Here is a 10,694-nt window from a genome sequence, read left to right on the forward strand (position 1 = left end):
TATGTAACCTGCCACACCAGAGACATGAAAACACTGGACCTGCTTTTTGCCAACACAAAGGAGGCATACCACTCGTCACCTCTCCCTCCCCTTGGAAGATCTGATCACTGTCTGGTTCATCTTCTGCCTGTGTACAAACCCATTGTACATAGGGAACCAGCTGTCACCCGTACAGTGAAGAAATGGTCTAAGGAGTCTGAGGAGGCTCTGAAGGACTGCTTCGAAACAACGGTGTGGGAAGAACTGTGTGATCCTAATGGGGAGGACATTGACAATCTCACTCACTGCATTACGGACTACGTCAACTTCTGTGTGGATAACACCGTGCCCACCAAGACTGTTCGGTGTTTTTCCAACAACAAGCCATGGATTAATCCAGATATAAAGGCTCTCCTAAAAGCGAAAAAGAGGGCCTTCAGATCTGGTGACAAGGATGAGCTGAAAGCTGTGCAGAAGGAACTGAGAAGGAAGATCAGGGAGGGGAAAGCCAGCTACAAGAGGAAGCTGGAGGAACAGCTGCAGCAGAACAACATCAGGGGAGTGTGGAAAGGCCTTCAAACCATCTCTGGCCACACAAAGTCCAACTCCCAGGTGGTGGGGGACCAGAAGTGGGTGAATGATCTCAATCTATTTTTCAACAGATTTGATCAATCACCTAGCCCTGCCCCCACACAGACACCCCTGCTGTATCCCCACTCAGCAGCACTACCATCATGCTGCCCTCCCCCTTCTTCTTCTCTCAGAACTTCTGGCTCACAATCATCACCACCATCATCCCCTAATGGCTCATCGTCTGGCAGCATCAACCAACCATTCACACATTCCAGCATCCAGCCCCCCTGCTCCAACCTGTCCTTCACAACAACCCAGGTGAGAAATGAGCTGAGGAAGATCAAGCCTAAGAAAGCTACAGGTCCTGATGGAATCAGCGCCAGGCTCCTCAAGTCCTGCGCTGATCAGCTGTGCAGGGTAGTTGAGCATTTGTTCAACATGAGCCTGAAACTGGGAAGAGTACCACAGCTGTGGAAAACATCTTGTGTGGTACCTGTGCCCAAAACACAGCACCCAAAGGACCTAAACAGCTACTGACTTCCCATCTAATGAAGTCACTGGAGAGGCTGGTCCTCAACCACATCCGCCCTCTGGTGAGCCCATCCATGGACCCTCTTCAGTTCGCCTACCAGCCTGGTGTCGGGGTGGATGATGCTGTCATCTATCTTCTACACAGAGCTCTTTCTCACCTGGAGAAGCCCGGCAGCACTGTGAGGATCACCTTCTTCGATTTCTCCAGTGCTTTTAACACCATACAGCCAGGCCTCCTAAAGGACAAGTTGGGACATTGTGGAGTGGACAGTCACCTGTCAAACTGGATACTGGACTACCTCACCAACCGACCACAGTATGTGAGGGCACGGGACTGTGTCTCTGACTTGGTGGTCAGCAGCACAGGAGCCCCTCAAGGAACGGTCTTGGCACCGTTCCTCTTCACCCTGTACACTGCTGACTTCATGTACAGCTCACCAACCTGTCACCTCCAGAAGTTCTCTGATGACTCAGCGATCGTCGGCCTCATATCCAATGAGGAGGACAGCGAGTACAGAGAACTTATTCAGGACTTTGTGGACTGGTGTCTGCAGAACCATCTGCAGATAAACGCTGGAAAAACCAAAGAACTGGTAGTGGATTTCCGCAGGTGCAGACACCCCCCTCCATCAGTGAACATCCGGGGTATGAACATCGAGAGTGTGGACTCTTATAAATACCTGGGTGTTCATCTGAACAACAAACTGGACTGGTCAGTCAACACTGCTGCTCTCTATAAGAAAGGCCAGAGCAGACTCTACCTGCTGAGGAGATTGAGGTCCTTTGGAGTGCAGGGAGCACTTCTGAGGACGTTCTTCGACACAGTGGTGGCATCTGCCATCTTTTATGGAGTGGTCTGCTGGGGTAGTAGCATCTCGACGGCAGATAAGAAGAGACTGGACAAACTCATAAAGAGGGCCGGCTCTGTCCTGGGGTGCTTCTTAGACCCAGTGCAGGTGGTGGGAGACAGGAGGATGACAGCCAAGCTGGCATCCATGCGGAAGAACAGCTCCCACCCCATGCATGAGACTCTGGCAGCACTGGGCAGCTCCTTTAGCGACAGACTGCTTCACCCCAAGTGTGTGAAGGAGCGGTATCGCAGGTCCTTCCTTCCTGCTGCCGTCAGACTGCACAACCAACACTGCTCCCAACGGACCACATACACACACACTTAACTACACACACATGTTCATGTTCAGGGAATACTATGTGCAATATCCCATCCACATGTGCAATTAAGAGTCTTTTACTGTAAATAATATTGTTTATTGCTTTTTTAATTCTTATTTATATTGTGTATATATATTGTGTATATAGTGTAAATTATTTATCCAAATTTTTTGTAACTGAGTGTCCTGCTATCCCTTTCTGCTGCTACACTGTAAATTTCCCCACTGCGGGACTAATAAAGGATTATCTTATCTTATCTTATCTTATCACTTCCTGAGAGAGAGAGAGAGAGAGAGAGAGAGAGAGAGAGAGAGAGAGAGAGAATTAGAGAGTATCTACTATTTAGTTATTTAATATAACTACAATATTTGGCAACACCTTTGCTTGGAGTATTCCTTTGTAGATGATTAATAAACAGCATATCAGTGCAGTAGCAGCAGTGAGGTACCTGAATACACTGAGGTAAACATCCTGAAGATGTTCTGTTGATGTATCACTGACATTAAGTAGACTTAATATCTTACTTCCATTAAAACAATACTACAAATTTCCAAAACCTGGCCCTAATCCTAAACCTAACCTCAATTCAAAACTTCAAACTTAATCCTAACCCTGTGTGTTACTGTGTGTATTTGATCACTAGTTTGCATGTGTGTATTTACTGCACGGATGGGTTAAAGATAGAGGCTAAATTCCATCTGTGTTCAACGCAAATGGTAAACATGGTCGTCTTGTAATCAAATTCTCACAGCAATTTTCGATAGAGTAAATCATTCCCATGTAAATTGTTGGAATTATGGTGAATTTAAACAAGCTGCTTTGTAGGGATACATGTAAGCTACAAATCAAAAAGATCAGAAAGAACAGAAAATGTTTTTTAACATTTTAACAAGTCTTTAATAATAATAATAATAATAATAATAATTATGTATGGTAATGTAGGCACATCGCATATTCATTGCTATCACATCAGTACTATAAAAATGGTCTACCTGCTTTTAACATAGTTTATCATATCAGAACTATGTATTTGATCAGTCAGACTTTATTTACACACATACATACTGTATGTATGCAAATTCTAACATTTTATATATAATTTTAAAATGTGTTGCAGGTTGCGAAGGATGGGTTTGCAAATTGTTGCCATGGCTCAGATGCATGATGAATAAGTTTCTAAATGGATCAGGACTGTCTGTGGTAGCTCACCACTGCGGTAAGTTGTTATGAAATTAGATATTTCTGTAAAGCAGCGTCTATTTGAGGAGCAGTTGATTGGTAAGTGACTATTAAGAGTGTAGCTGTAGTAACTGCGGTTTACATGAAAAACAACCAGTGTATGCTTCTATTACAGTCTTTCAAGAGAATCTGAGCAAAAATACAACATCTATTTTAAATCATACTGTAAGACATTTGCTCTGTCTACTCATGTACCCATCACCACAATTTCCATTTTAACTGGGGGGGGGGGGGATTCCACTTAGAAATGAGTGTATCACAGGTCCAGTTCAGTTGAAAGGTTCAGACCAGATTCTGATTCATAAATAAATTAACACTAGCTAACACACCTACATTAACACATGAGCAGTTCATTAATCAATTATCGGCTTCTCTTTATACGAAGTGTCTACAATAAGTTTGCAGTTATTAGAAACACAAAAGGTTCCAACGTGTGCAGCATCCAAACATTCAAATAGATATCAGTACAAATATTGACTTCATACACTATATGGACAAAAGTATTGAGACATTTGCTCATTTAAAAATTGTATCCTACTGTTCAGGAATAGCTTTGTACTACATTTTAGAGTATTGTTGTGAGGATTTGTTTGCATTCAGTGACAAGAGGGTTAGTGAGATCAGAATATTGGGTGAGCACCACCCTACCCCACCTCATCTTCCCCAAAATGGAGCATCATTATTCCAGAGAACACAGTTCTACTGCTCCAAGGGGCTGTATACCCCTCCTGCCCATGCCTAGCATTAGACATAGTATCAATAGGTAGGAGTGTTTGCAATGGGTGCAACTTGAAGTAGCTGAATGCATTCATTTGGGCATACAGTGTATCCTGAGTGTACATTATGATGGGGCGAATGTACTGTGTATTTCATTATGAAATCTACAATGGTCACAAAGTACTCTTTACAGGGGGTCCATCAGATGGGATGCAAATGCTTGTCTATAGTCTTTGGGTACATAAAATATATATTTTCAAAAAGCTGAGAGCATTCATTTTCTTCATGATTAGGACCCTTTAATGCTTATGTAACAGGAGGGGCTAGAAATGACAAGACACAAACAGATGTCATGTGCTTGAACAGAAAGCAGAGGCAGACATGACAGAACAGGGTCAGGCATTTTTGAATATCTGACAATTCATCAAATCTGAATTATGAACACTGGCATTGTTCAGTTACAATCAACAGATGATTTAAAACACATTTAAATCAGTTTTTACTTTTCACTAATATTGACATTTAAATGATTAATAGATGACTTTAAGAAAACAAGACTGATGGAAAATACTGGAACAACATGTTACAATGAAAAAACCTATGTGTAATGTAAAAAAGCCAATTCTTGTTTTTTCCATGTACCCTTAAAGTCCAAATTAGGAATACCTTTACATTTTTTTTAAACCACAACAACTCATGTGTAACAACAGCAAATCACAATCGACAGCATATGTGTGTATCTGTGTTTTCGTCATTCCTTTTTGAAGATGTATGTCTTACAAGCTTCTTCATGGACCTATAAAAGAAGGAGCCTTAGGGATTGCAATGTTTCACATATAATAAAATGTAGTAAAGCTTAGATACAAACTTTGACACTTAATGTTTATCTCTTGGCAGAACATCGTGCCTTAAGATACTCACCTGACAGCGTCAGTTCAACAATATCACTGGCTTCTGTGACCTTTCCACCATCCGTTTGAATTCCCTTGCAGAAAATGTTTTTACCATTGTCATCTGCTGTCACCGTAAAAATGTATTCACTTTGCTCATCAGAAGAGTGCACTTTCTTTCCATTCTTATACCAGCCGATAGTCCATACACTGCCTTCCCCTTTCTTTATTCTACATTTAAGAGTGATAGTCTCACCAATGAACGTCTGCAGTATAATATCAGCCTTTGGCACCCCTGTAAGTAAAGAAAAACACACAAAAAAATGTCAACAAGATTAGCTAAACATAAAATTTAACTGGTGTCTTATATGTAAGGTATGCCATAAGATTTTCTTTTGATTTGTCATGGTAACCAGATAAAAATAAACAAACAAAATGGTTCAGCAACCCAACAGCACCTAGTAAAAAATAGGCCTCATATTTAAAAAATGCAAAAATTGGGAATATACAAGTATTCTGTGTATGTATGTATTGTCTAGCATTCACTAAGAACACAACAGCAGACTGGTGAGTCCTTAAAACATGTTTAGGATATTTTAGACTGCATATTCTAGACAACCTGACAACTGTTGTTTGTTTCAACAGTAAATTAAATTGTCATGAAGCTCCATAATTATTTGATTACCAATTTGACATACCATCTAATGTGGTAATGTGTGATTTTGGGATGCAGCCTTTGTATTTTGAGTTTGCTGTTGTATTGCATAAACTGAAAGAGCATCAAACAGAAGATGGGTGTATTAACAGCATTAAAGTATGGTCAAGTTGCTGTTTTTAAATGTCTTTAATAAATTTACAGCTGCTACCAAACTGTGCATGGCCCCCATGGATAGTTTTACTTTTGACACAGATTTTGCACAGCAGTATTTTGAGTCAAGAAAATAGGGTACTATTTTCATACAATAAGGAGTGTATGTAAATATGTGCACCCCCATGTCCATGCCAGTATAGGCAAATGTACATGAATGCAAATGAGATCATGAAGTACATGTAAATTATTTACCTTGGGTTTGTCCACAAGGGATCAGAACAATTATCACTAAGGTATAGACAGAAACAGAGAAAATGCATTAATGGATTAATATTAAACATTAACTAACAAGTAGAATTAATGTACCTGTAATCTACACTCAGGCAATTCTCTTTTTTACATGATCATCATAACTGGGTAAAAGACCATGAACTGAAACTGTAGTCTAGCTGACCTACACATAGTTACACTGTAACTGATAAATGTCTACCTCACTAAAACATTTTAAGCAACTTTTTTAAAACATCAGCATTTTTATGTAAATAAAAGCAAACAGTAGCAAACATTAACCTTCTTTGTTGAACTTCAGAATTTGTTTAGTGCTTTACTACAAACTTTACAATTTACTCAATTTCTAGACCCGTACCTTATTTTCTTCAAGAAACAAGTGAAGCAGTACGTTTCCCACTCCCACACTAATGAAGACATAAAGAGAACATTACTCACAGAGTATTACAGCAAGTGGACGGAGTTCCATACTGTTTCAGTAATGGCTGAATGACTGACTGACTGAATGACTGAGCAATGGTCTGTGTTAAATAATCAACATTTCCTGTGATCTCACAGTCAAAGCACAAAAGAGAGAGTGAAAGAGAGAGAGAGAGAATTAGTCTAATTCTCTAAGTAAACTTTAACACTTATGATACATCAGGGTTAATCTGACCACATTTATGAATGGGATGAAAATGCTGACCTTTTTTTCATTATTCAATGCTTATGAATGTTATGAAGCCCCTATGTAGGTACCCTGTGAACAGAACTTGACCCCTTAAATGGCCCATGGACCTATTACAAACTTCTATTACCAAAGAAAAGCCTCACAAGTTTGTACAGGCATCCCTGGAGTTACTGAGAAATATGTCTCAGTGTCTAATAAGCTTTGAAATGTTAAAGAGTTAAACAAGCCGTTCATCACTGATGTTCCCTTTTCCTGTTTTCTTTTTGCTATTAAATTTGTATGCTGAAAGCTACAGCATTAGGTAAATATTTTTTTGTTTATCCCCTTTAAATTAACATTGAACAGGGTGAAAAAATACACATTTGTCCTTTTAAAGCATTATAAATAGCTTCAGGCACTATTACTTAACAGTCTGTCTATCAGAGCAGTTTGATTTGATGGTAATGGTCACAAGATTGACTTAAAATAATTATTATCAAACAGTAAGTTCTAATCCTGTTGTATGGCGAACTTCATTATATGATGCCTTGTTGTGTTCTGCTTTAATATATGTTGTCGCAAAGTTTAAACAAGATACACTTTATAGACAAAGGTATTGGGACACCCTCTTATTCATTGTTTCTTTTGAATTCAAGGGTATTAAAAATATGTTTTTGTTGGAATAACTGTCTACTACTGTATACAGTAAGGAAGGCTTTCTACTACATTATGGAGCATTGCTGTAAATATTTGATTGCATTTAGCGACAAGAGCATTAGTGAGGTCAGGTTGAGGGTAAGCTCAGTAAACTTATATCGGACACTGTCTCTCTCAGAGGCAACCATTTGTATCATTAGGACAACCTGATGAATATATTTTTTTTATTATCATTTATTTTACATTATTTGTCAGAATATTCTCTGAAACACTACATAAAATAGCCAACAGAGCAGACCACAAATCTTTCCAAGCTATTTACATCATTAGATTTCAGTTCCTTGTTCGTTAAAAATGGAATGCCAGTCAGACCACAACTACTTCTCAAGCCTCAGATGCTATGCATGCATTTGACAGACGTGTTGCAATTCTGCTTATAGCCTATAAATATATGATCACTGAGACAGCACCCATATTTTTTTCCTGCGTCTGTCTTTGTTGGTTTGACAAACATACTTTTATTACCCTCATTTTTTCTAGTTGATTGTGTGATTTAGCGTGATTGTTTCAGCACCAGCTGATGATCACTCAAGAGAACAATCATATATTTTATAAGGTTTGTTGGGGGCATTTTCAGTTGGATTTTCACAGTTGGGACCCAGTGCAAATACATAGTGTGGGGCACCTCACACACCACACATACTTAATTTTATTGAATAAAAAATATAATATACAGTATATTACATAACTACTTACATAATTTATTACAGCAAAATTATTAGCTGAGATAAAAGCCTTTCAGCACATTGTTACACCTCCCTCCTCTTGTATACGGTCCATGACAAGTATAGAAACAAACCACAAAGCTCACTTTAAGACCTACAGCTAGACATTTGCCCTCAGAAAGCCTACGCATGTAGCCATCATCATAACTTCCACTTAATCGACGTGGGCAATCCCAAACTAATAAGGAAAACAGGAAACAGATGCGACTGACTGGGCTATTGCCGTGGTTTTCAGGACATGCAACCTTTGGTGGACAGCCCTGGACAAGAATAATGAGTAAATAAATAAATTAATTAATAAATAAATAAATAAATAAATAAATAAATGCTAGTGAACTGATTAGTTAAATCGGGTCTGCTAAATGAGAGGCAACACAAATATGTGGAGGTTTCACAGGACTGGGTTTGAAACTAAAATATCGCAAATATCTCACCTTGAGATGTTTTTTTTCGGAACTTTACAGGTTCCCAATTTTTGTAAGTTTTTCTCTATTACAGCATGGAAAAGCTTAAGGTTGCTCCATACTGGGCCGTTCAAGTAGTGGTGAAGTGGAATTTTGGTTTAGAAATTTTGAGTAAGATCTGTGTTGTGAAGTATAACCATTAAATACTCTGAATTAATCTTTATTAGTGTTATCAAAAATGCATAATTTACATATAATATTGCATTTCCCTTTTATTTCTTAATTACAATTGTTTTGTATTTTTATATATTTCAATTCCAGTATATTTATACATTCTTTTGTTCTTTGCCTTTATTAAAGCTTGCTGAAAATAAGAGCCCTGAGTCTGATCTGATAAAGAACAAATACAACTTTTGTTTTTCGTTTTTCCCAGATATCCCTCTGTCCAACAGGATCTTGTAACCAGACAATTTTCCTCATTTTTTTTCACATTTTCCTCCTGTAATTTTTATTTTTACTTTTCACACTAGCTTAAGATATTATCATTTTTCATTCAGAATGAATGTGGTCATCCAAACCTGTTCAGAGATTTTGGTTTCTATAGTACATAAGGTTACTGTCCTTGAACATTAAGAAGTGCCAAGCATGATAACGTTTTTGGTTATAAAAAATATTTATTTATGTTAATTTCAAGCATCACCCAAAAATGCAGTAAGTAAACAAATAAGACGGTGATCATGAAGATAAAGTCTGTTAGTTATTACAAATCTAGAAATAAAAATGCTAATTATAAAACATTTTTTAAAAATACATAAATATATATTCATAAAGAAATAGGCTACAGTACAATATCACATATTGTAAAATGGATAACAATCACTATATTAAAACATTGAGCGGTATAAAAGTAATCAAATTACATTCACAAGTAAAAAAATAACATTCAGCCTGCATATCATACAAAATACTATATATATATATATATATATATATATATATATATATATATATATATATACAGTCATGCCCGAAAGTATTCATACCCCTGGCAAAGTTTGACTTAAATTTACTTTTATTTAACCAGAAGTTATATTTTTGCCTTGAAACGACACAGGCATCTCCCAGGAGATAACACGATGATGTACAAGAGGCATCATTGTGGGAAAAAGTATTTCTCAGCTTTTATACACATTTGAACAAAAAGTGGCATGTCCAAAATTATTCATACCCTTTGAAAACTGTCACAGTATATGGGAAAATCCAAAGTTCTATACCATTCCAAATAGTCCAAGCTGTTTTAAAGCATCCTAATTACCCTGATTCATTGGGAACAGCTGTTTTAATCAACTCAACAGGACAAAACCAGCAGCTCTCTGCAGTTGGTTTGTGGACAGTCATGGCTAAGACAAAGGAGCTCACTAAGGACCTGCGGCTGTGCATTGTGGCCGCTCACAAGTCAGGAAAGGGCTATAAAGCCATATCAAAATGTTTTCAAGTTCCAGTGGCTACAGTGCAAAGTATTATTAAAAAATACAAGAAGTTCCGCACTGTGGAAAATCTCAGAAGATGTGGTCGGAAGCCAAAAGTGACACCTGTGCTGGCCAGGAGAATAGCGAGAGAGGTGAAGAAAAATCCAAGGATCACCACCAAGGCCATCCTGGTGAATCTGGACTCTGCTGGTGGCGACATCTCAAGGCAGACAGTTCAACGGACACTGCACACTGCTGGGTTCCACAGACGCAGGCCAAGGAGGACACCACTTCTCCAGAAAAGGCACACAAAAGCCCGCTTGACCTTTGCAAATGCTCATCTGGACAAAGAAGAAGATTTCTGGTGTTCTGTTTTATGGTCAGATAAAACAAAAATTGAATTGTTTGGCCACAATGATGTGTGCACCATTTGGCGTAAAAAAGGAGAAGCCTTCAACCCTACGAACACCATCCCCATTGTCAAACATGGTGGTGGGAACCTAATGTTTTGGGGGTGTTTTTCAGCCAATGG

General features: G+C 38.4%; 1 long non-coding RNA gene across 1 annotated transcript; it reads right to left on the reverse strand.

Moving 5' to 3' along the window:
- Nucleotides 1-5,123: 5,123 nt before the first annotated feature.
- LOC140561987 (uncharacterized) lies at nt 5,124-6,628 on the reverse strand. The gene is made up of 3 exons (XR_011980114.1): nt 6,557-6,628; nt 6,163-6,198; nt 5,124-5,394 (listed from the first exon to the last, which is right to left on the reverse strand). It is a non-coding gene; the product is annotated as an uncharacterized lncRNA (long non-coding RNA).
- Between the last annotated feature and the right edge of the window lie 4,066 nt (nt 6,629-10,694).

The sequence above is a fragment of the Salminus brasiliensis genome, chromosome 9, assembly GCF_030463535.1.
Source record: "Salminus brasiliensis chromosome 9, fSalBra1.hap2, whole genome shotgun sequence".
NCBI classification, from domain to species: domain Eukaryota; kingdom Metazoa; phylum Chordata; class Actinopteri; order Characiformes; family Bryconidae; genus Salminus; species Salminus brasiliensis.